This window comes from Canis lupus, chromosome 23 (assembly GCF_003254725.2).
Source record: "Canis lupus dingo isolate Sandy chromosome 23, ASM325472v2, whole genome shotgun sequence".
NCBI lineage: Eukaryota > Metazoa > Chordata > Mammalia > Carnivora > Canidae > Canis > Canis lupus.
The window spans coordinates 13,718,227-13,743,255 of NC_064265.1; the positions used below are offsets into that span (position 1 = coordinate 13,718,227).

At 40.3% G+C, this 25,029-nt stretch overlaps 1 long non-coding RNA gene across 1 annotated transcript in view; it reads right to left on the bottom strand.

Moving 5' to 3' along the window:
- Positions 1 to 25,029, bottom strand: part of LOC125753417 (uncharacterized) — a 60,063-nt gene that overhangs the window by 4,011 nt on the left and 31,023 nt on the right. The window lies entirely within an intron of this gene.

Genomic DNA, 25,029 nt, shown 5'->3' on the forward strand with positions numbered 1-25,029 from the left:
GTTTTAAGGATTCAGTTTTGGATGTTTTGAGATTGAAGAATCTATTGGACGTCCAAGTGGAGACAGTTATATATATGAATTTGGAGTTCAGTTTGGGCTGGGTGTCTAAGCTAGAAATATAAATCTGGGATTTACATTTTCACATTCTTTTTCTCACATTCGTCATGATCACTACTCACATTGTTATTCTACTTAATATTAGAAGTGGAGAGAAGTAGAGGTGGAATCTTATTTTCTTTAACCCCAGCTTCTTAAAACTGGCAGTTTGATGTGAGAGGTAACAGCTGTTTTGACAAGAGATGCCTTTCTATATAAGAACTGTCTTGATATTGGATCATGGAAAGGGAAATGAGAATTATTGCATGGCCACACTTTGTGTGACAGATGCATCACTGAAAGCATCTGATAATTCAAAATTTATGTCACTCAGACATCCTGGTCAAGAATAACAGGGATTTTGGTTTACCAGCTATAGTGGTGTCTCTGTGTGGCAATAGGGTATATACAGTTTACAACTCTCACATTGTCCCCCTCTGTACAAGAAGAAAGTCTCCTGTGTATCTCCTTTACTCACACACCACTGTTACATCCTCAGCACTTCTGACCCCAACTGGGTGGGTTCTCCCCACACTGAACAATTGGCAACACCAGCCCATGTCCTACAAGTCAATCTTGTTCTGACACTAAGTGGAGTTAGTGCAGACCCCAAAGATTAAGTGCTCCGTCCTGCAAGATTGCCTCCCACCCCCTCCCTCAGATGCTAGTTGTGTGTCCTAGCTTGTCACCTGTGCTTCTGACCCACTGGCTATAAATCAAGCGTTCCTGAAACTCCTTCTTCAGGTTCTATTGTTTGCTAGAATGGGTCACAGAATTCAAAGAAGTACATGCTTACTTTTGTTTACTGGCTTATTATATAATAAAAGAAATGATGAAGGATACAAATGAACAATCATGGGAAAAGATACATATGGTAGTAAGGTCTGGAAAGATCCCGAGCATAGGAGTATCTGTCCCTATCTGTGGAGTTGGGGTGTACCAGCCTCTTGGTATAGGGATGTGTTCAATCAATGTAGAAACTCTCCCAAGCACATGCTTTTGGAGTTTTTATGGAGGCTTCATCAGGTAGGCATGATTGATCATTAACTCAATCTCCAGACCCTCTTCCCAGCTGTACCAGAGACCGAAAGTCCTAAGCTTCTAATTATGCTCGGCCTTTCCAGTGACCAGCCACCATCCAGGAGCCTGCCAAGAGTTGCCTCCTTAGAACAAGACTTTGCTTTCACCCAGGAAATGATAATGAATTTAGGAGCTCTGTGTCAGGAATTGGGGTTAGAGACCAAAGATTAGAACATCAACAAAAAACTCCTATTGCTCTTATCTCTTAGGAAATGACAAAGATGTTAGGAGCTCTGTGCCAGGAACCAGGGGCAGAGACCAATGTACATGTTTTCTATTATTTCATGCCATCTTTTGAAATATCACATTTCCTTGTATTTTATATGAAGAAATTAGCACTTTAAAAATTCACAAAGATATTAAGATTTTAATAGTATTTTTAAAATCAAAACTTACATAAAATGCACTTGTTTCATTCTTCTTGAATGAAGATTTAGCCCAACTTGTGGAGCAGATAATGTTTGCTGTCCCCTAATCTCTATTCTCCTTCTTTCTCTCTAAGTACTAGAAACTCTTTTCTTTTTAGCTTGGCATTTGATTTCCAAAATAAAGATAATATTTCCCAGTCTGCCTTGCAGTTAGAAATGGCAATATCATAAAAAGTTTTGGCCAATGGAATATGAATAGAAATGATGTATACAATTTTTATATTAGGTCTATCTTTCTCTCTTCCTCCACCCTGTTGTTTGGATTATGGCCATGGAAATCAGCTATTTTGATCCATTGGGAAAAGGGAAATATCATGGGAATGGTGGAGCAAGAGGGTGGAGCAAGAGGGTGGAAGGAGCCTAGGTCCCACAATGTTGCTCTATAACAGAGCTGCTACAACAGCCCTACACTGCCTACCTCCAATCTGCTACACAAAAAAAGAAATAGTTTTAATGTTTTTGTTTAAACCACTGGGGTCTTTAGAAAAGACCAAACTGTTTAGGGTCTTTAGAACATGCAATCTGTATTCTAACTAATGAGAGTGAGTAAAATACTCACTTCTCCAAATTGTGAAAAGATACAAAAAACATTTGCTTGGGGTGGCATGGCTTAGCAAAAAAGGCATGGATTTTGGTTGAACTTCAGACAATCTGGATTTAAATTCCAGCCTTTCCTTCTGCCAGCTTCATGACCTTGACAAAATTATTCAAATTCTTTGACTCAATATTTATCTTCTAAACAACATAAAGCAAAACAGAAGTAAAATATCTAACACATAGGCCTCCATAGAATTAAATGAGGTAATGTAACTGAAGTCCTGCAAACAAGTAGGCAATAAGATATATTAGGTCTTTCCCCTCTTTCTTCATATATTCAATGGTCTCCTGTAGGACTTACAGCTAGTGAGTACATCACACTCAAAGTGTCCAAACTGGGCTTCCCTCTCCACCCACTATCTCACTTTATGGTGAATTTCCTTAGAGTCAGAAATCCTGAGAGTCATCCTACATGCCTCTCTCTTTCTCATAAAAATTTATCAGAAAATCCAGTAAATTCTACCTTCAATTTGGATCTAGAATCTGACTTTTTCACAATATCCCACTGTAATCACCGTGGCCAATAGTAGCCACCTACTATTAACTACAGCCTATCTACTACGAATTTTACAGATATAAGCATAGTAATATGGGCTATGTAGATGTTTATCAATCATATATTAAGGAATTTGTCACATTAACAATGATTTTAGTTCAGTTGTCCCTACATATGTATTTGAGTATCTGAGAATTACGCAGCAGAGTTTTGCCTTATAATTTAATTTACAGCACTTTGCAAATGCTCTGTTTTGCTGAAACACGAGTGGACGCTAAGTGGGATGGATTTTTATTGCACTTTTGGCACACTCTGTACTTTGTAAATTAATTAGCCTTTTTCAGTTTTGTTTTTAAGAAGTAATTGTTTGCAGCTGTCTGCTGCAGTACTTCCTTTTAAAGGCTTCATTTTGATGCTTTTTATAATAAAACTGGCTGGGGTGAGGGCAGATTCTGTATTCTGCCATTTATCCAACCTAAAGAAATTTCTAGAAGAATCAGGGGTGAGACATTCTTTTGTGATCAGAATGGAATTTTAGTTATGTCTCTCTCCTTTTGTTTATTTCTTACTCCAGAAAGAGGAGTGATTCTGGCTGGGTGATATCACCTCTGGAGCCTCAACCATTGATCAAGTGAATGTAAACAGTGTTTTAAATAAATCACCAAGGTTCTACTTACTTTCTTTGGCAAGAGTCAAATTCTAATGCAACTCATTAGGAATATCCTATAATTCATTTAATGCGTCCAGCAGATTGAACCATCACTTCCAAGTTTTGTTAATTTTCAGCTTCTCCTCTTCATTGATCAGTTGTTTTCTCATTTAGTGTCCCACCCAGAAAGACAAATATTTCTGTATCATTGACGAACTTAATTTCTAGGATGGGACTTGTTGAAGCACCAGAGCACAGAATTATCCAGAAGAGAGAAAGATGGCAGAAGACAGCAATGCTAAAGTAGATTCTCAGGTACCCTCAGGGGAGGTGACAGCTGTTGGGGAACAAAGAGACACCACAACTATTTCCTCTAGACTCCTGAGATATAAGAGCTTTAACCGCCTTTCCTGAAAATTCCCTGCATGCAACTCAGATAATTCTTTGTTTTCTCTTAGAAATGCCTCTTAAAATAACAGAACAGAATTAGTCACAATCTGATGATGTCAAAATAGCAGGGACCTTGGAGTCCAATAGATTCATGTGCATGTCTAGGCCTTGGGCAAAGTTCTATCACCTCCTAGTGTCTCAAATTTCTAATCTTTAATTTAGAACTATTGTAACCAATTCAGTGTTACTTTCAATATTAGGATGATGATATACATAAAGTAGCTACAGCATAGTAGGGTTTCAGCAAATGTTAATGGCCTCCATGGATAGAATAATTTTTTAGGTAGAAGGTAATAACCTTTCAGAAATATTGCAAGAGTTAACTTCCAGAATTGTTCAAATTGGGAAATACATTGTATTAGAAGTGTATATGAATCACATATGTACAGCTTAAGAAACAATGGCAAAATGAATCAATACAGTATGTACTCTTTGTCTGGCTTCTCTTGCTCAGCATAATGTTTTTTGAGATTGATCCATATTGTTGCGTGTATTGAGGGTAGCACTCAATTCGCCAGTTGAGTGCTCTGTGATGAAATATTTCAACTATTTTTCAAGCTGTTGCTGGCATCATGTCTGCCAATTTTCCATCCACCAAAGCAAGTTATATGGTCGTGAGTAAAATCAAAGTGTCTGAAAGTACAATCTAGCTGCTGGAATGGGGAAGGAGGACAATATGAGTAGTTTTTAATCTATCTATGGGGGGAAAAACAACCTTCCAAAATCTCAAAACATCCCATTCAACAACTCGCCCTAGTTCAAGCAGAAGGTAAGAAGCAGAGCTACGTTTCAGTCTCAATACTTCCACATCGTGTGCTCTTTCCACCACACCACTGTTGGCAACTCATTTTGAGATTTTAGAAGCAAAATAATGTGAAAGAAAAGACAGCTTAATAGGCCTTAGCAAAAAATTTAACAGAATTATCTGAAATCCCTAACCTCATTACTGGTGGTTGATGGTGATAAGAAAGTTAAAAAGTGACAGAAGAAAAAAAAAATTTTCCCCCATTCTTCCACCTCCTTCACCAATGCAGAATAATCTACTGAGAAAGCATTTGCTAAAATTTTGTTTAATTACCCAGGAGTTTGATGAGAGAGAGTGTTTCATAATTTATAAGCCAATTCTTGTTTAGCCAAATTAGGTCTTTAATTCTTGCATATTATAGCAACTATAAAATACAATTACATGTTACATAGGAAACAAACCCATAAAACAAAATGAACCAATCAATATAGCTCATTTCCCCCATGGAATTCTGTTTGGTATTTTAATGAGCCAAACTCCAAAACTAAAAATCAATGTCCATTATGATCCTTTTAGAAAGGAATAGTGGTCATATCTTGTTACAATGAGTATTAGCCACAGAAAGTTCCCTCCAGCTTGTTTCTCCAAGGCCTAGCAGCCGCCCATGGCAATGGCTTGGTTGATCTCATTACAGCGACATTTGCTACTACAAATAATTTAGCAGGTGCACATTTATCTATGTCAAAATCTTTCACTTTGATAGAGAGGAAAGACGAAGTCAGTGAAAAGACAGGCTCAGCTCTCTGACTCACAAAACTGGGGCCTCTCCAGAGGGTGGTATGAGGGTAACATAAACCCTTAGGCTCACCAGTAACAGTGACTCTGGAAAGGTGAATGAGGAGAGCCAGGGCATTTTACTAGGAAAACACAATAGCAAAGATTCAGGTATTTTTTTATTTTTTATTTTTTTTTAACTTTTTTTTTAAATTTATTTATGATAGTCACACACAGAGAGAGAGAGAGGGGCAGAGACATAGGCAGAGGGAGAAGCAGGCTCCATGCACTGGGAGCCTGACGTGGGATTTGATCCCCGGTCTCCAGGATCACACCCTGGGCCCAAAGGCAGGCGCCAAACCGCTGCGCCAAACCGCTGCGCCACCCAGGGATCCCCATGATTCAGGTATTAAATATAAAGGGAAAGAATTCACTGATGATCCTTCTAATTAGGGGATAGACTAGCAGGGAGAAAGAACAGAGGAGAGAAGGAAAAGAGGGAGGCAGGAAAGGAGGAAAGGAGGGAGGGGGGTTAAAAAGAAGAGAAAGCAAAGAGAGAACCCACAATTCATATTTGTCTTCTAGAGGAGATTTGACTGAAGAGTTAGAGGTCTGGTCAGTGCACCTGAATTTATTTGGTCCTTGGAAAATAAAATATAGCTCTTATTCATCACTTGCTAAGTGCCCAGGCTCTAGAACTTTCTGTGGGAGTGGAAATACTTCTTTTGTAGGCACATGGGGTAGCCACCAATCACCCATGGCTCCCAAAAACTTGAAATGTGACTGAATTTTAATTTTACTTAATTTCAATTCATTTCAGTAGAAATAGCCACATGCAGCTAGTGGCTATGCTATTAGACAACACAACTCTATCTTAAGGCTTTATGTGTGTTAATACCTTTAATCCTTATGATGACTATTGCCATCTCCATTTTGTAGATGAGGAAGTGGGACACAGAGAGGTTATCAATTTGCTTGAAATCACACAGCTAATGAGCATCAGAACTGGGAATCACAGCCATTATGCTTTATACTGATCTTCAGTCCCAAATGAAGCAGATTTTATAGGACAAGACAAAACCTTTTATAATGACAAAATAGGGCCAACAGATATAGGCAAAATCTTTGGAATTCAAATACAAAAAGTCAAGAAGGTCCTAAGGTACCATCCATAGAAAGCTCCTCAGAAGCCCTGCTGGCCATTGGCTTCTTTCTATATGGTCACAACCAGCCACTTTGAATAGACTGGGCACAACCTTTTCCCAGTGTGTTTCTTTTAATACCAATCTTGAAAGAATAAAAATAGGGTAGTGGAAGAATGGGGAGTATGTGATCAAAAACAGAAAAACTCCCATTACAGTGCTCTCTTTGAGACACCTAATGCATGCAATCATTTAAAAGCTCTGATTCCAAACCTATTTTTTTGCCTTTATTTAGTGTTTCCCTCATTTATTTGACCAGTAAAACATTTTGGAGGTGGGTAGGTCAGACAGTGATGGACTGAACATATATTAGAAAAGGCTGAATTCTGCCTTGAACCTGACAGGGTAGCAGATGTGCAGATGAATATATATATATATTCATACCTCGGAGAGTTGGTGGTATAGGTCTAGTCTAAATAGACAGGCTTAAAAACAAGAAGAGACAATGGTATAAGTTCTAGTTCTAAGGTGAGAGAAGCCTGAGGTTGCAGCTCAAACAGGCAGTAAGAGCTCTTTCTTTCTTGCTCAATCTTTTTGTTCTTTTTAGGTCTTCAACTGATTGGATGTGGCCCACCCACACTAGCAAGAACAGTTTGCTTTACTTAATTTGCTGATATGAATATTAATCTCATTCAAAAATACCCTCACAGACACACTCAGAAGAGTATTTGACCAAATGTCTGGACATCACATGTCAGTCAAGTTGACACATAAAATTAACCATCACACATAGGATAAACTTATTTTTAAGCAATATGTAAATTGTATTATCTTCAACCTCCAGACACATGTATTCATTGAAAAGATACTGTAAATTTAAAGCAATGAACCAAAATGTTCCTCTGAAAAAGGTATAATGAATACATTATGCTCTTTATGTTTCCAGACTTTTTGGATATTCTATAGTGCATTTATAATGATACATATTGTTTTAAATTTAGGAGCACTTTCTTTGAAAGGATGTCTAGAGGTTGAAGGCAATTATGTTGAGCCTTTCATGTGAAGAAGAGTCAACATATTCTTTAAAGATAAGTTTATTTTTGGTGTCCTGACTCCACAGACACTTAATAGGCTTTTTCTTTCTTGCCCTCCCTCGTGGACTTAATGTCATTAATTCTTTGACCACCAGTGTTCTTGTTCTTTCTTTCCCATTTATCAAAACCTCCTCTAGGGGTAATAATCTGATAACTACATCAATTTGTTCATTGAGATGCTCAGCAGGCATCTGTTGGTATTTCACCCAGTGCCTGATTCTGTTGCCTGCTAGGATCCAGAGAAGAGTCAGACCTCGCCTGCCTCAGTGGCCTAATGAGTCCACAACCAATACAGTCAGAGAGAAGGGCTGAACTCAGACAAGGCTCCCCCAGTGGCCCAGAGGATGAGAAATGGAGAAGACTCAAGGCTTTCAGTAGAGCACAGATCACAACGGCTCAAAAATTTCTAACAAGAATTTCCAGGGGATGCCAACTTGGGGATCCCTGTGCAAATTCCTTGGGTATACCTGGAATCATGCATGTCCTTGCTGGCCTGGAGCTGCAGCCCAGGGAGTCCAGGGTGGAGAAGGCAGAGAGTGTGGCTCAGGGCACTGGGCATTCCAGGGGTAGACTTGCTCAGACTTGCTTAGCTCCCTGAGAAGCTCAGGAGAGCTGCTCTGTGCAGGATAGAGCCTCTGATGCTCTCACGGGGGAACCCAGTCCAGTTTTCTTCCCAACACAGGGTGATCATATAATTTATCATGCAAACCAGAACACTTCTGAGAATTGAAGAGGGAGCTCTTAATAATTCTACCATGACAATGTTCATGAACCAGGGCTATCCTGGGGAAATTGGAACTATGGTCACTTTGCTCTGGGGTTAGTTAGATTTTTATGCCAGTGGCCTTCCATCACCTACTTGGAAAGGAAGTAGTGTCTGAAAATAGTAGAGTTCAATTTGTTCTCAAATAAGGCATGTCTAATTCCCAGGGAAGCCACTAAAATACAGGTTCCTAAATCCTAGTACCAGAAATGCAGATTCAATATGTACAGATTGGTACTTAGAAATAGGCATTTTGACAGACTTCCCATGTAATGGTCCAAGGTTCACATCTTGACAAACACCGGCCCTTGGGGGTAGTGCTGGGTGTGGATCTGGAACTTTTTCATCACTGGCTGCGTGACCTGGGAAACATAACCTTTCTAGACCTTAATTTCTTCAAGTATAAAATGAACTTAACATCCATCTCACAGAATATTTTGGGGGCTAGAATAAACATTGTTGCAGTACTTAACACAAAGCCTGGTGCATTATAAGCACTCGCTAAATGGTAGATATTATATTATGTTGAGATAAATGAAATGGCAATTTTTGTAGATTGAAAACATCTAGTAGCAGTGATTTCACATGGTTCAATATAATAATTTAAGGAAATATTCCGAAGCCTTCCTGAATTGTGTGGTACTCGGTATTTGTCCTTGAGTGATTCATAGGTGATGCACCTGGCAAGTTCTTTGAGAGAGGTAGAGGGTGAACTCTAACCTGCGGAGTGGGAAGATGCTTCCTTAGATCTTAGCCTAGTGGATTGATCGACGACAGCATTTCTCCAACTTCAGAAGACACAAATCACCTGGGGCCCTCGTTAAAATGCAGATTCAAACTCAGGTTTGGCCTGTGCTGCTGCAATTTTAACAAGCTCTCAGGTAATATTGATAATGATGCTGATGGTCCAGGGACCTCACTCGGAGAAGCAGAAATCTAAGAAGCTTAAAGGGAGATCAATTTTTAAAGCTGTCCCCAGGGGTCTTGACTCTCCAGTGAATAAAATGAAGTGCTCATCTTCCTAAAATGAATGATATGAAGGAACATCTCTGGGGCATCAGTGTGCCCTGAAGTTAATTGCTTTTTTGATAGCATTTTAAGCAAAATTACTGTGCATTTATCTTAACACAAATCCAGGAATTTGAATGTATCCATTTTTCTGATAACTGAAGCAACTTCCTTTATTTTTTTTATTACTATGCAGAGAAGCATAGAATTTTAGAGCTTAAGTGCATTTATTCATTCATCAACTATATCTCTAGCATCAACCATGTGCTTTGCATTCTGCTGGGTTCTGGGATAAAGAGAGAAAAGCAGAAAGGGACCTGAAAAAGAGGTTCTGGAGCTAGTTAAGATGCAGCTGGGACCAGATCACACAATTCCTGAGCCAGTTTTTCTTCCTTCTTACCGGATCATGTTGTAAGGGTGGCCAAGAGTTATAGCACTCATTTAAGATGATGAGGTTTGGAAAATAACATTCTGCAAGCCCAAATTCTATTTTTCCCATTAGTTTTCACTGGGTACAGTGGAGAAATAGTCTCTCACTGAAAGAAATGGCCAAGGGATATGTACATTTTCCTCTATGGCACCAGTTTTCCCAACTGTAAGATAGAAATTCGTTTAGATAATTTCTAAGGTCACTTTTGACTACAAAATTCTATAATTCAAAGCAGGGATAGGAATTTTGCTTTTAATGGACATCTCTTCTTTGATCCTTTGGGCCACTGTTTCAAATAGGGACTTCATTCAGTGTCTCCGCCCACAGCATCCCCTCTCCAGGAGTGTGAGCATCAAAGAATAAAGGATAATGGATTCCATAGTCTAGCTGCTCTGTTGCTCCAGAGAAGTTTCAAGCTAAGGCCATGAATCACGGTCCCCATCTACTGAACTGTTATCTAAATATAGATTTAAATTAATGTATCTGCTCCTAGATTGATGTGCTCTGTAACTGAGAGGTCCTGCACAGCAGCCCGCTCCATAAACAATAAGGAAGGATCAAAGCCTAATTAATTGCTTATGGTGGACGTCCCAGGCCTGAGGATTTAGTGTGGCCCGTTTCTTTGAGTTCAACGTGGAGCTGCTAGCTTATTAGCCAAACTGTGTCATTCTGGGTCCCTGGAAGATCACTATAGTTCCATCTGTTCCATCCATTTTTTTCTTCACCCCATGAGGCCAATTGCTCCCTTGACTCATTGGCCTATGACAAAAGCCAATCAGTGCCCTTGTCTTTTTGGGGGGTCCAGATGGAAGTGTCCTTTATTGATTCAGCTCTCCATTGGCCCATCATCAATTTTATCTTAATGTGTCATCTCTGTGTTATTTTGTTTAAAGGTATTTAACTTTCCCAGAGGCCTGCATAGATAGATAGATGATAGATAGATCATAGATAGATGATAGATGTAATAAAATTGTCATTTCTCTTTTGTGTACCAACTGTAGTTTGAGAAAAGACCTTTACCAGGACTGCAGGAGACACAGTGTGCTAGGCTGTTCATCAGACTTGGATTTTGACTATGAAATGAATCTTCTCCAAACTGTGTAGTGAGCTGATGTTTAAGGCCATGGATTCCCTGCAAAGGCTTTGTTCCAGCCTGAACTGGAACAAAGGGACTTTGTTCATTAGAAGTTATCAGGGTAAATACTTACTCTGTCAAGATTCCTATAGCATCCAGAGGAGCCTGGGTAGCACTTTTGACTTAGAAATGCCCAGATACTGATGATCATTTATTGTGTCCCTCCTGGTACCATGAGCATCAAACAATTTTAGTTTCAGAAGGCACCTCGCTGTTCCTCCTATTCCATATCCTCCATGTGTTGCTGAATTCTTCCTGTCTCAATCACATCATAGGCCAGACTGACCTCTTTCCAGTAGCCTCCCCACTACTCCTCAATTCCCACCCCTAGCTCATAAGCTCTGAAACACGCCTTAATTGCTCCAGGTGTGTTTTCACTGCTCCATCACTTCTGCCATCCTTCACCCCCTCCTTAAAACCTTTGCATCCACATCAACATCTCTTCTGTTTATTGGTTCCTCTCTGGTCTCAGACTCTTGTTTCCAGCTCCCAATGTGAATGTCCATTTCCAGCTTCTGCTGGATCCAGTAAACCTACTAACCCCACTCCAGGCAGCCTGGGCCTCATGTTTTTTAAGTTGTTTTTTTCTACTTTCAACTTTCAGCTTTGCCCAGTCCTCTGGCCTTTCTGGTTCTCACAAAGACTTCCTGCTCCAGCCATTGGCTCCTAACTGGCACACTTAGCAGATTTCTGGATATACCCGGTCAGGGGGATCAAATGCCTTACTATAGCAACCCTCTAAAAATGCTCTGACAGTCCATGCTTAATACTTCAGTGGCAGAAAATTTATTTCACCTTAAGACAATCCAACCCCTTTACAATATATTCCTTTATTGGACCCAAATTGGTCTCTAATTTACTTTTTTTATAACCTGACCTAGCTCTACCCTCTTTGTCCACACAGAGCAACTTTAGCCCCTCACCCCCACTCCAAATATTCTTAGGTGGATGTGGCAGATTGTATTTTGTAATGATGGCTGCAACAACATTTCTGGTCCCACGGGCTTTCTCAGAATCTTTCCTCTCCTCTTTCAAGAGAGTCTATGCACCCTCTTGACAGTATGCACGCAGGAGAAGGCTCTCTGTGACTTGCTGGCTGAGTAAGAAAAAACAATACAGCTATCACAAGACTCTATCTCTCACTTGGGGTCTTTACCTATGAAGCTCTGAACCACCATTTAAGTAGTCCAACTGCCCAGAAGCCAACATACTGGAGAGACCATGAGGAGAAATCACCTAGAAAGAGAGAAAGATGCATGAGGAGCCCCAGCTGTTGGTGTCCTCCCAACTCAGGCACCAGACATGTGAGCAAAGAAGCTTCTGAGATGATTCCAGCTTCCACCACCATCTGACTGCAACCATTTGAGGAAACCCTGAGTAGGGATCACTCAGAGAAGCCCAGTCGGCTCCCAGTCAGACCATCAGAGAGAACACTAAGAAATCACTGTCATTGTTTTAAGCCAGTGGTTGTAGAGCGGTTACAGCAAGAGATAACCAAAGCAGCAGATACCAAGAGACTTTTTTCAAGCTGCAGTCAGTCTTTCAATGATTATTCATTAAGTACCTACTGTGACAGGCTACATTGCCAGTGTTTTCTTTTCCTTTTTGTTCAAGTGAATGCTACTCCCTAACATAGGGCTTGAACTCATGACCCTGAGATCAAGAGCATGCTCTACTAATTGAGCCAGCCAGGTGCCATAAATTGCCTGATATTAATTGGGCTTCATGTGATGTGTTTGATGTGGTTCTCTCACTGTCCTGATCAATGTCATTGGCTAAATTTTTGGAGACAGGTGAAACTTTTGTTGAACTAAACCCTATTCTCAGCATTTTGTTGGACCAGCCCAGATAGTTTGAGAACAAGCCTTTTTGTTCCTAAGCTACATCAGCACAGAGGGGTTCCACTGTCATCCCGGCTCTATGTCACCAGCTGTGTGACGTTAGCCTAGTCCCTGAACCACTCTGGACCTCAGTACCCCCATGGAGGAAATAAGGTTATTAGCATTCATATAGAAAGGATAATGGGGTGATTAAATGAACTAATGTATGTAAAATACCTGGCCTGACGCCTCACCGTAGTAAATGCTTACTACACGGTAGATGCAGTTATTGTTCACATTCCCTCTTCTCCTCTTCTGGAAAAGTAATTGTTTTAATGTACTCTAAAATCAAATTAGCAGATCGAATTAGCTTTGGCAGCCCCTTACATTATTGATCCATATGGAATTTACAGTAAGGGAAAATCTTTAAGGCAGTGCTGCTCAAACCAGGACAGGATGATGACAGAACCCAGAGGCAAGGCTCCCAGTCATCTGTATCTTAGAGTGGGCATGTGTCCTTGGGCCCTGGACATGTCTTTTCCTTACACACTTTTTTTTTAGCAGCCACAGACTTTAGCCTTTTCCTCCTCTTGGCTCTCCTGGTTGACTAATAATAAACATGGTTAAATTTCAGCCTGTTCACACTGGCTTTGTTGTAGCACATTGAGGTATCTTTAGATCATAATTCTGTCGTCAAGAGTATTCAAAGATACTCCTTTGGACTTTATGTCTTCTTCAATGTGACCGACACATCTTGTATATCTTCATGTGTCATTGATGAAAAACAATAGCATTTTGAACAGGAGTCCTCCAGCCTTCTGCTAAAGAGCTGCCCCCAGCCTGATGTGGACTCCTAATCCAAGCCTCTGGGGACGTACTTTCAACTGGTCATAAATCCATCTTGCCATGCTATCACCTGTGCCACAATTCCCTCCTTTTTCTAAAGATCACGAGAGACTTTGACAAATGTTCTGCTGAATCCAGGGGCCTTATATCTATAGTATTCCTGTGACAGGCCTGTCAAGAAGCCATAATAAAAAGTAAGAGTCTTGAACAATCCACCTTTAGTGGACCCTGGTGATCTCAGCTTTCTTTTCTTTGTCTTCCTCTTCCTTTTTTAAATTTCACTTTCGCCATTTCAAGAATATGTCCTAGAATCTTACCTGGTATTGCAATTAGAATCATCAGTTTGCCAAATCTACTCATTTTGAAGAGAATTTGGAGGAGATACTGCCCTCTCTGAACATTTCTCTTTTTATTCCTTCCTTCCTTCTTACCTTCCTACCCTCTCTTACTCTTTCCTTCTTTCCTTATTCCTTTCTTCCTACCTTCTTTCCTCTCGCTTTCACTTTTGCTTTCTCTTTATCTCTTTATCTCTTTCTTCCTCCTTCCCTCTCTCCTTCTCTCTTTCTCTCTTTACGGATGTATTTATTTACAACCTTGAATTTAGAAATTTTTAAACATACTGAAAAGCAGAGAAGCTAATGTAATAACCCCCCACATTCTGATCAGCAGCTTCAAGGCCTATTCCTGTGGCTAAGCTATTTTTGCTATGTCCCATCCACTCCTACCCCAGTCATCAACTAGATTATTTTGAACGATATTAGATCATCTCATTGTAAAATATTTCAAAACCTGTACCCCCAAACAGGGTAAAAAACATAACCATGATACCATTTTAAATTGAAAAATTCCTTAATATCATCAAATATCCAGTCAGTAGTAAAATTTTCTAGGTTATCCCATAAACTGTTTTTCTTTTTTTACAGATTGTTTGAATCAGGATCCTAACAATGTCCTCAAGTTACATTTGGCTAGTAGGTCTCATAAGTCTCTTAAGAGATTTCTGGGTTCCCCCTCTTATTTTTCCACTGAGTAAATTTTGCTGAAGAAATGAAATCACTTGTCCTGTAGAATTTATCACATTCTGAGTTTTTCTGCACCCCATTGTTATTTAATGGGTTCCTCTGGTCCCCCATATTTCCTTTAAATTGCTAGCTATATTTAGAGGTCTGCCCTGATTCAAGCATGATCTTTGGCAAGAATATTCCATAGATGGTGTTAGGTCCTCCCTCTTGTATCCTATCACCAGACACATCCTTCCTGGTTGTCTTGCTTTATCATATTAGAATCTTTAAGGATATTTTCTCCCTTCTGAAAACTTACACTATATTTAATATTCATATCTATATTTGTACATCTCAGATCTCTGAATGATCTCTGACCACATTTTAAGGTTTTACTTTCAGATTGTCTTAGGTCTTTGAATGGAATTGTCTGTATCAGGATTTTTTCTCTTATTTGAAGAACCCAGCTAAGTGCCCTAGATACTTGCTTCTCAAAGTGTGGTCCGCAGAAGAGCAGCGTTGGCATCACCTAGGAGCGTGTTAGCATGCAGAATCTCCAGCCCTACCCAGAACTGCCAAACCACAGTCTTCATCTTAATAAGATCCCTCTGATAATTCATAGACATATTAACATTTTAGAAGTTCTGAACTAATATGCCAGACCTTTCCATACATATACCAACAAAACACTTGAATCCTTGAGGCTTTAGGCATCCCTGGTAGATTTCAGTCTGTGAGTGGGACCCTCTTTCTATTGTGACATAACTTGACTGTCTTATGGACTAGAAGGCCTATCATTTGTCTCATTCATTGTTCCTTTCTCCTCCCTACAGTTTATCCTATTATTTGACACTCCTTGGTTTTGAAAGTCAGAGTTCATGGGTCTCAACATTGTGAACCTCTTTGGAAATAAAGGTGCCCATGAAATAGCTTTTCAAATCATCAGTGTGGGATAGAGGAGAAAATACCAAACTGTGCGTCAGGAGACTGCCATTAATTAAGTGATCTTGAAAAAGTCATGTACATTTATTGGGCCCAAACATTCTCATGTATGGAAAGAAGGGGATGACTTAAGCACTCTCCAAGGCCTCTATGTTAACTGTGATGATTTCAAGAGAGGCAGCATATGGAGATGTTAGTGTATAAGGTTGAGAGCCAGAATGCTGGTTCTGCCAATTCCAGCTTCATGTCCTTGGGCAAAACTGTTCCCAGCTTTCTTCATGGGAAAAAGAATGTTCTTCATGGGAAAAAGTAGGGATAAGGTTCATGCCTACCTCATATGCCTCCTAAGACTAGTACTAACTAGTACTAACTCATAGAAAGTTCCAGATAAATATTTCTTAGTTTTTAAAAAAGTAGTGGATCCTATGATCATTTGGACATATTCCCTCTAAGAAGAAAGCTCCATGCTTCCTGTCTACTCAGCAACCGACACAGAGAGGCAAGTCACAACTGTGAGTCGTCAGGCCACATACTTACTCTACAAACATTTCTTGAGCTCCTCTTGTGTGCTAGATCCCGGTGAGAAAGCTGAGCATTGTCCCTTCTTATGGAGCATGCAAACAGCACAGGAGGCAGCTAGTGAAGGGTCTGCCTTTCCTTGTCTTCCACTTTTCACCTGTTTCCCACTCATGATCCCTACCCATTCTCTGGCATAGTCATTGCTATATGGTATTCAGATATCATGCTTATGACTTATGTTCTGCATCTGTGTGTGTGATCTTGTTTAGAGAGCATTCCAAGCCCCATCCTGTGGAGGCTCCAATTTTAGCTCCAGAGCCACAGGATTTGAGCCCATGATAATTCAGATTCTCCCAGCCCTCAGTGCTGGCAGGGAGAGATAGTTACCAGACCTTCCCACCAATAACAGAATTAATTGTGAGGTGGTATATCAGTTACCTATTGCTCGTGAAAAAAAATCCCACCAAACTTAGAGTTTTAAAATAGCAATCATGTTTTTAACTTATGATTCTATGGGTCAACAATTTAGCGGAGGCTTAGCTGGGTAGTTCTGGTCTTGGCAGGGTTCCTTTGTGCAGCTGTTAGCTGCAGGCCAGGTGGACAGGTTTGCTGATGTTGGCTGGGCTTTCTCATATCTTTTAGGCTTTAATTTCTATAACTGGGCTCACTTAACACTGGTCCACATGGTCTTTCATCTTCCAGCAGGTCAGCTTGTGCTTATTCTCATGATGGAGTCAGATGTCAAGAAAATGCACGAAGGGTACAAGGTTCTTGAGGCCCAGTCTCAGAACCAGCACAGTGTTATTTCTACCACAATTTATTTGTCAAAGTCAGACAGAAAACTCAAAGAGAGGTGCAATTAACTTTATTCTTGATTGGGGTTGCTATAAAGCCACAATGCAAAGGTGATGCATATAGGAATGGGGCAAAGGATTATGACCATTCTGGCAAGCACTGTACTGTGAATGGTTTATGTGTAGTCCTACCTGAGAATGGAGGGCTAGAACTAAATCCCAGAACTTTTTCTGGTATTCTACTGCCTTCTGTCTGCATCTAAGTAGATGAATGACCTGTCAGCCAATACATGACCAATCACTCTGAGAGTGAATCACTTGGAAATGGATCATTCTGAAATTTAATATGTGCAGACCAAGGTAGAGAGTTTCTGAAACCAAGGACTCAAAGCTGAAGATACTTGTACTGGCCTCTCCAGGAGATCCCAGACAATAGTTAGGGGAGAGATGCAAGACACATCTTCTTGCATTGATCTTTGAATAATTTGAAACAAGTCACAGAGACTCCCATATGATAGGTCCCCAGGCAGCCCACCTCCCTTTGTGTGTTATTTCCTTCTAACATAACATGCTTGTCAAAGCAGTGCAGTATTACAGAGAAATGGGCTGTTGAAATGCATGCAAAGCAGCATTTTCTATTTTGATGCACCAGGAGTCAAAGTGAACAACATACAAGCCATTTCATTTTGAAATCAACGCTTGTGAAGCTTGTTTCATTGCTGTTCAAAATTCAATTGTCCTCCTTCTGAAAGTACCTTCTCCATGGAACATTTTTTTGCCCCAGCTTAGTGTATGGAGGACTTGTTTACTGGAGGAATGCATTATGACCTGAGACGAAATCCCTCCAGGCTTTGGGGGAATTGATTCTACCCAAGAGCTTCCCTATTACAATATTTTCTCTATGATTGTCTATTTGATGCCTCCCAATTGAGTGCAATGGCCGTTTTATTATTTTGTACTTCAATTTAGTGGGAAATTGTGCAAATTGTGCCATTCACTTCTTCCTTTCCTGTTCTGCCACACACCTCCTAACCCAAGATTCAGGGGGATCATCCCGGTGGTGACTTTTACCTTACTTCTAAAAGGAAATGTCATTGCATATTGACTCACTTTTGGTTTTGTGGATATTTAAATACCACAAAGTTGATAGGTGTCTATCTTTAGGATCTATGCTACTATCCTGTGTGCCTTCTGGGCTTGAAAAGACACAGAACATCTTTAGAGGCACTGCATAGTATGACAGTTCAGAGCTTGGGTTGGGTGTCCAAAGGCCTGATTTAGTATCCTAGCACTGCTATTTATGGGCAGTGTGACCTTGGCAAGTTCCTTCACTTCGCTAAGCTTCAGTGTCCTTATATGGACACAGAGACAGTGTCTACTCATTGGATAGTTGCAGTGATTTATGAGATGATGTACAGGAGATGCTGAGCATGGGGCCTGGTATATAACAGGAGCTTACTAAATGTGGGCTATGGTTTGATGCCATTTCTATTGTGGTGTTGGTGACGGTGGTAGAGTTCTTCCTTCTGTCTTTGAGTGAGGTCACCAGCTGGAACAGAGGCTCAGCCAGGAGCACCTAGAACCTTGTTTTTGGAGATATCTTAAGTTTTAGATGATAAACTGAATTTAATTCCGGTGATAAAATGCCATGCAAGTGGCTAAAAGAGAAACATGATATTCCTTTCCCTTTCTTTCCTTTCTTCATCCTTCCTGCTTCCCTCCCTCCCTGTCTTCTTTCCTCTCTTTTTCCCTCTCCTTCTACCCACCCCCAAAATATTTATTAAGGCCTATCATGCAGCACTGCACTGGACCCTGGGGTGCATCCAAATATAACAGTCTCTGCACTCCAGATGCTCCCAACTCCTGTTAAGGAGATGTAAGGAATCAGCCATTACAGTTCAGTTCTGCAGGGAAGCACAGTGAAAGCCCACATCCTTGAGCTAGACAGAGAGAGGGTGTGGGGAAAAGTTAATGCTAAAATGGAAGGCGGTAGGTGAGTAGAATCTATCCAGGTAGCTGTAGCCAAGGGTGGCTTTATGGGGAAGAGAAGAAGACTCAAGACAGGAAAAGAAGGGCATCTGAGAAAGACATACAGCATGTCCTATTTGGGCCAGACGAGGAAACCACAGAGCTGCCTCTGCCAAGGTGCTGGCCTGCTCATGCCCAGGTAGATCAGAGCTGCCCAGGTAGATTAGAAAAAAAGCTCATACCACTGATTGGTGAAAAAAAGCTCATACCACTCAAAAAAAGCCCATACCCTGATTGGCAGAAGTGGTTGTGATATGTCATAGAATGTGAAACATCAGATACAGTCTTGAAACTGGTCTCAGAAGCTCAGAGGGAGAAGGGGAAGAGGTGAAGGTCAGAGAAGGGATAAGCAGCCCCCAAATGCACCAGCATTCAAGAGAGCCGGTTGAGGCTGAGTTCTGAGGCACAGAGACCTGAAAGGCAACAGAAAAAGTCGGCAAATCGAATACAGACTGTTACAAAGCATGTAAATGCAGGTTGCCCACAGCAACTTCAGAAAAGTGCCACTCCTGCTATTGGCTTGGTTGGGAATTTAAGATCCTCCAGAAGGGTTAAAGTGCACTGAATGGTCAAGCCCGTAGGAATGGGAAAAGTGCTTTTTTTTAAAAAAAATTATTTTTAAAAATATTTTATTTATTTATTTTGAGAGAGAGAGTGCGCTCATGCTCATGAAGGGGGGAGGGGCAGAGGGAGAAGGAGAGAGAGAATCTCAAGCAGACTTCACACTGAGCATAGAGCCCAATGTGGGGCTTGATCTCAAGACCCTGAGATCATGACCTGAGCTGAAACTAAAGGTCAGATGCTCAAACAACTAGGCTACCCAGGCGTGCCAGGGAAAAGGGCTTTTAAAATGAAAGCGCTTGAGATCAAGTGTTCTGGGTCTTTAAAATTTTTATTACCTAGCATGAGGTATAGAACCTGAAACATAGTGTGTACTCAACTAATGCTGGATAAAGAATGGAAAAAGTAATTAACAATGATCTGGAAAGTTTTACTTTGTGCCTGCCTGAGATACCATGGAAGATATGGAAAAGGCTTTGGATCCATACGTAGAGGTTTAAATCTCAAGTGGAATGCATACCAGCTGTGTGACCCTAGGCAAATTATTTGCCATCTCTGGGCTTCAGTTTCCTTATCTCTAAGACACGAATGATGATGCTAACTTTTCAGAGCTTTTCTGAGAATTGAAAATACTTGTTTGTAAACTGTCCAGCACTAGGTAGGCATTTCTGGGATAAGAGCTTAGGTTTTTTATATGAGCCACAGAGCCACATGGTTAATATAAAAAATATGAGCTGTTGGTCTTAGGACTGGCAACTTCTTTTGCCTCAAATTAGAAACCTTTTAAAGAGTGCAGGAACAACTAGAAAAAGAGTTTTAAAGGGCATGACCTTTTTAAATATCTTTTAAAAAAACTTCAAGGAACTCATGCATTTAGAGAATTTCTACTTTTAAAATTTAGGGATTTTGCTTTCTTTAGCTATGCTATTAGTTAGGGTCCAATCAGAAGACAGAAAAAGAGAAGTCTAATAGGAAAAGCTATTAACAGGGGAATGGAGTAATAGGAAATTGGCTAAGAGGAGAGATCAAAAACACTCCTAAGGATACCCTAAGGCTGAGAGAGAGTACCCAAGGAAGGAACAAACTTGGGAGGGGAGTATTCTTCTCAAGGCTGGGATTCAGACCTTGTTGGCAAGGCTGTGATTGAAACCCACTGGATGAAGGAGAATTGTCTGTGCTGTGGTGTCCAAAGTCAGCGTGATGATGCTGAGGCTGGCTGGTAGAGAGCCACCTGCTAGGAGAGCTCACCAGGAAGCTTCCAAGGGGGAGAGATGTGGGTGCCATTGACTTCCTAAAAGGCGAACTGAGACATTCAATAGATTTGCTAGAAAATTTCAGAGAAGCTCCCTAAAATTGTGGTGAGATACCGTTTCCTCATTGGGAAAAAGCTGTCATCAGGGAATTACCAGAAAATGAGCTGGGTGCCTGGGGAACTCATTCACTGTCCTTAGGAGCTGCTAAACTCCACATGAGTGTGTGACTCTTGTTGCTGGCTATGGGGACACTGCCACAAAAAGCTACCCACTTTGCAGGAACACAACCAGGCCAAAAAGAGGGACACACCAGAACCTCTTCCCTCTCCAGCATTGCTTTAGTGCCCTCTACTGACAAGGCTTAACATCACCCTGGCCATTGTAGGAGAAATATTCATAAGGTCCACTTCCCTTATCCCAGAGCAGGCAAAACGGGTGACTTTGGAGCTAAGAGGTAATGTATTGATGACTGGCACAGCTACATGGGAGGCAGAGATATATTTGAGAATTCAGCCCCATTTGCTTTGTCTTCTCCAGAAAAGAAAGGATGAGTTTGTACAATGATAACATATCTACATCTTCCTGTATTTCCAAAGAGAATTCTCAGAAACTGCTTATAAAATTTCTGTAACTTGAATGAATAATTCTTATGAGTTGATAAGTATGCTTGTCATCTTAACAGTGCTTAACAATGCTAGTACAGAGCACAATTTTTGTATCAAAATTAGTTACACGATTTTATCTATGGTTTACGGATAAGTGTCAGAAAAACTATATATTCAAGCAAATTATTACAATTGGCATTTTTAGGCTTAAGGACCTGTAGCGAACTATTACTTCCCAGAAACAACATTGTAATCTTAAAAAAGGTAATATGAAAACCTCAAAAGCTATCTTAATGTAGTAACACATCTGGAAAGACTTGTTTGGTTTTGTTCAGTTCCTCCTGGCCAACCAATATTTATTGCCAAGTTGTCTTAACACTGGTTTCCCAGAAGTGTGCAAATGATTTATTGAGGAAGTGCTCTTGTTGAGCGCAAGTAAGAGAGTGGCGACACAGAACACAGAAGGGAAGGCGGCCAAGCAAAGTCCCACAGAATGTAGCTTTAGCCTGATCCCACAGGGAGCTCTGGGTTATGTCTCACTTCAGAGTGGTCACTTTCTGAGGCAAGGGAGCAGGAACATTTACTCTCTTGCACCTGTAGGACAAGGGATGTTCTACTACTACTAATTCTCTGTTCATGCAGGCAAAGTGGGTTCCAGTAGGTTGAAAGGAGTCCTCAAAAATAAAAGTATTGGACCTGAAAGCACGCTACTGTCCCCAGCAGGGGCAGACACATGCACACACATACTAACTAACTAACTAACTAACTAACTAAATAAATAAATAAATAATTAAATGCTACAATAAACAGTGTTCATATCTCCAGATTTGAGGGAACCTAAGCAGAGTATGACATTAACGTCTTCACCATTTTGTCTTTGTTCTCCATTCCTTCCTGACTAGCTTTAGCATAAAACTATTGACCTTGGAAAGCTAATGTGTTTGACAAGGACTCTTAAATTCAATTCGATGTGTACATCGAATTGTGTGGAAAATAAGGTAAGGACAGTCAGTGAGAAATCATGGAAGTCAATAAGAAATGGGCTGAAAATTGTCTATTGCATGTAGGAGGTAGACAATAATTGTTAGCTTAGAGATTTTCCATAGAGTGGTAGAAACCAAAGGACAATAGTTGGGAAATTGCAACTGGTTACATGGACTCCTATAGCAGAGATGGCTGTTTATCTCCCCAATATCCATTTTTCCCTTTTATTTATTTTTAATTAATTAATTAATTAATTAGTTTTGGTTTGCTAAGTGCGGAGTAATTTAATCAGGGCAAGTCAGCACTCTATGTTAAGTGACACAGTATCAAGTATAGGAAGATGATTTGGTAGAAGCTTGTTGAAACAGAAGCCACTGGAAAGGGCCAGAAGCATAGTTCTTATGATCATAATGGGTCACACTCCTAGAGTGCATGTGGCCCAATCAATCTGCCAAGTCAGGATCTTCAAGGGACAAGATTTTCATAAACTCCTTTCTGGATTGCCACAATGGTTTTAGATGGCCTTTCTCTGTTAACATCATTTTAACATTTTGTTGAGTATCATAAATTTTTAAGGACTTTCAAACCAAAGTTCAGAGCTCTGCTAGCAGTGCTTTTTAAAAAAATTAAATTCAATTAATTAACATATAGTATATTATTAGTTTCATTGATAGAGTTTAGACTTATCAGTCTTAAATAGCACCCAATGTTCATTACATCACATGCCTTCCTCAATGTCCATCACTCAGTTACCTCATCCCCACCCCTCTAGCCACCTTCAGTTTGTTTCCTATAATTAAGAATCTTTTATGGTTTGTCTCCCTCTCTGATTTTGTCTTGTTTTATTTTTTTTCCCTCCTTTGCCCTATGACTCTCTGTTTTGTTTCCTAAATTCCACATATAAGTGAACTTGTATGATAACGGTCTTTCTCTGATTGACTTATTTTGCTTAGCATAATACCCTCTAGTTCCATCCACATTGTTGCAAATGGCAAGATTTCATTTTTTTTTGATGGCTGAGTAGTATTCCATTGAATATATATACAACATCTTTTTTAATCTATTTCTGTCAATGGACATCTGGACTCTTTCCATAATTTGTCTATTGTGGACATTGATTCTTTTTTTTAAAGATTCTTTTTTAAAAATTTTATTTATTCATAGACACAGAGAGAGAGGCAGAGACACAGGCAGAGGGAGAAGCAGGCTCCATGCAGGGAGCCCAACGTGGGACTTGATCCCGGGTATCCAGGATCACACCCCAGGCTGCAGGCAGCGCCAAACCGCTGTACCACCGGGGCTGCCCGTGGACATTGATTCTATAAACATTGGCATGCAGGTGTCCCATAGGATCACTAAGTTTGTATCTTTGGGGTAACACCAGCCATGCAATTGATGGATCAAAGGGTAACTCTATTTTCAACTTTTTGAGGAACCTCCTACTGTTTTCCAGAGTAGCTGTACCAGCTTGTATTCCCAACAACAGTGTAAGAGGGTTCCCCTTCTCTGCATCATCACCAGTATCTGTTGTTTCCCGACATGTTAATTTTAGTAATTCTAACTGGGATGAGGTGATATCTCATTGTGGTTTTGATTTGTATTTCCCTGATGCTGAGCAATGTTGAGCATTTTTGCATGTATCTATTGGCCATTTGTATGTCTTCTTTGGAGAAATATCTGCTCACGTCTTCTGCCCATTTCTTGATTTGTTCTTTGAGTGTTGAGTTTGATAAGTTCTTTATGGATTTTGGATACTAGCCCTTTATCTGATAAGACATTTGCAAATATCTTCTCGTATTCTCTCAAATGTCTTTTTGGTTTGTTGACTGTTTCCTTTGCTGTGCAAAAACTTTTTATGTTGATGAAGTCCCAATAGTTTATTTTTAACCTTTGTTTCTCTTGCCTTTGGAGACATGTCTAGTATCATTCTTCCCTTTTATAAGAGAAACCCAATATTGTTAGAGGAAACAAAAAGGCCAGATTTTAAAACAAGAAACAAACAAACAAAAAAATCTCTTTCAATCTCCCTTGAATTTAGGGTAGTCTAAGTTCTGGTCAATAAGAGGTAAGCAGTTGTTGAATGGTGCCTTGAGGAAAGATCCTTGATACCATGGCTGACTCAGCCAGCCTGAACCTTTTGCCTCTTGCTTATCTGTCTTCCTTCTTCAAACCTGGAGGCAATACTGAAGGGGATTCAGCTACTTGGGGACCATGAAGTGCCCTGGACATGTTAAGAGTGACGGAGTGGGAAGAGAGAAGGTACCCGGGTCTCTAGTGGCATTGTGGAGCTGCCATATCAGCCCCAAAGTTCACAGATCCAAATTTATCATTCCATGAGAAGTGGAAAACTCTCAACTTGTTTAAGCCACTTCGGGTTCTCTGTACTAGTATCAAAGCACAATTTCTTCATGGTTATTATTTTTCTAGAATCTTAGCACTGAAAGAATAAAAAGGTAGGTGGCAACTAGATGTAGACAGAGGATCGAAGGAGGATGTCTTGGTTTGGGTTTTCCCAGAAGCTGATTTTGAAATATGGATTCAAGAGTAAGGCATTTGTTTGGGAGGGAATCCTCGCAAATATTGCTAGAGAGGTACTAAAGGAGATAGGAAAGAAAGGAAACACTGAAAAAGAATGAATTTTTAAGCAAATTACTATTAGGGCCAACTGAAGTTTAATCCTATCAGAGAAGTCTCAGTAACAATATAGAACATGTGCCTTAGGGTTCTTCCTACCTAATGGGTTAGGAAGCTGGGCCATTTCTATACCAATTACTACTAATCACTGGTGG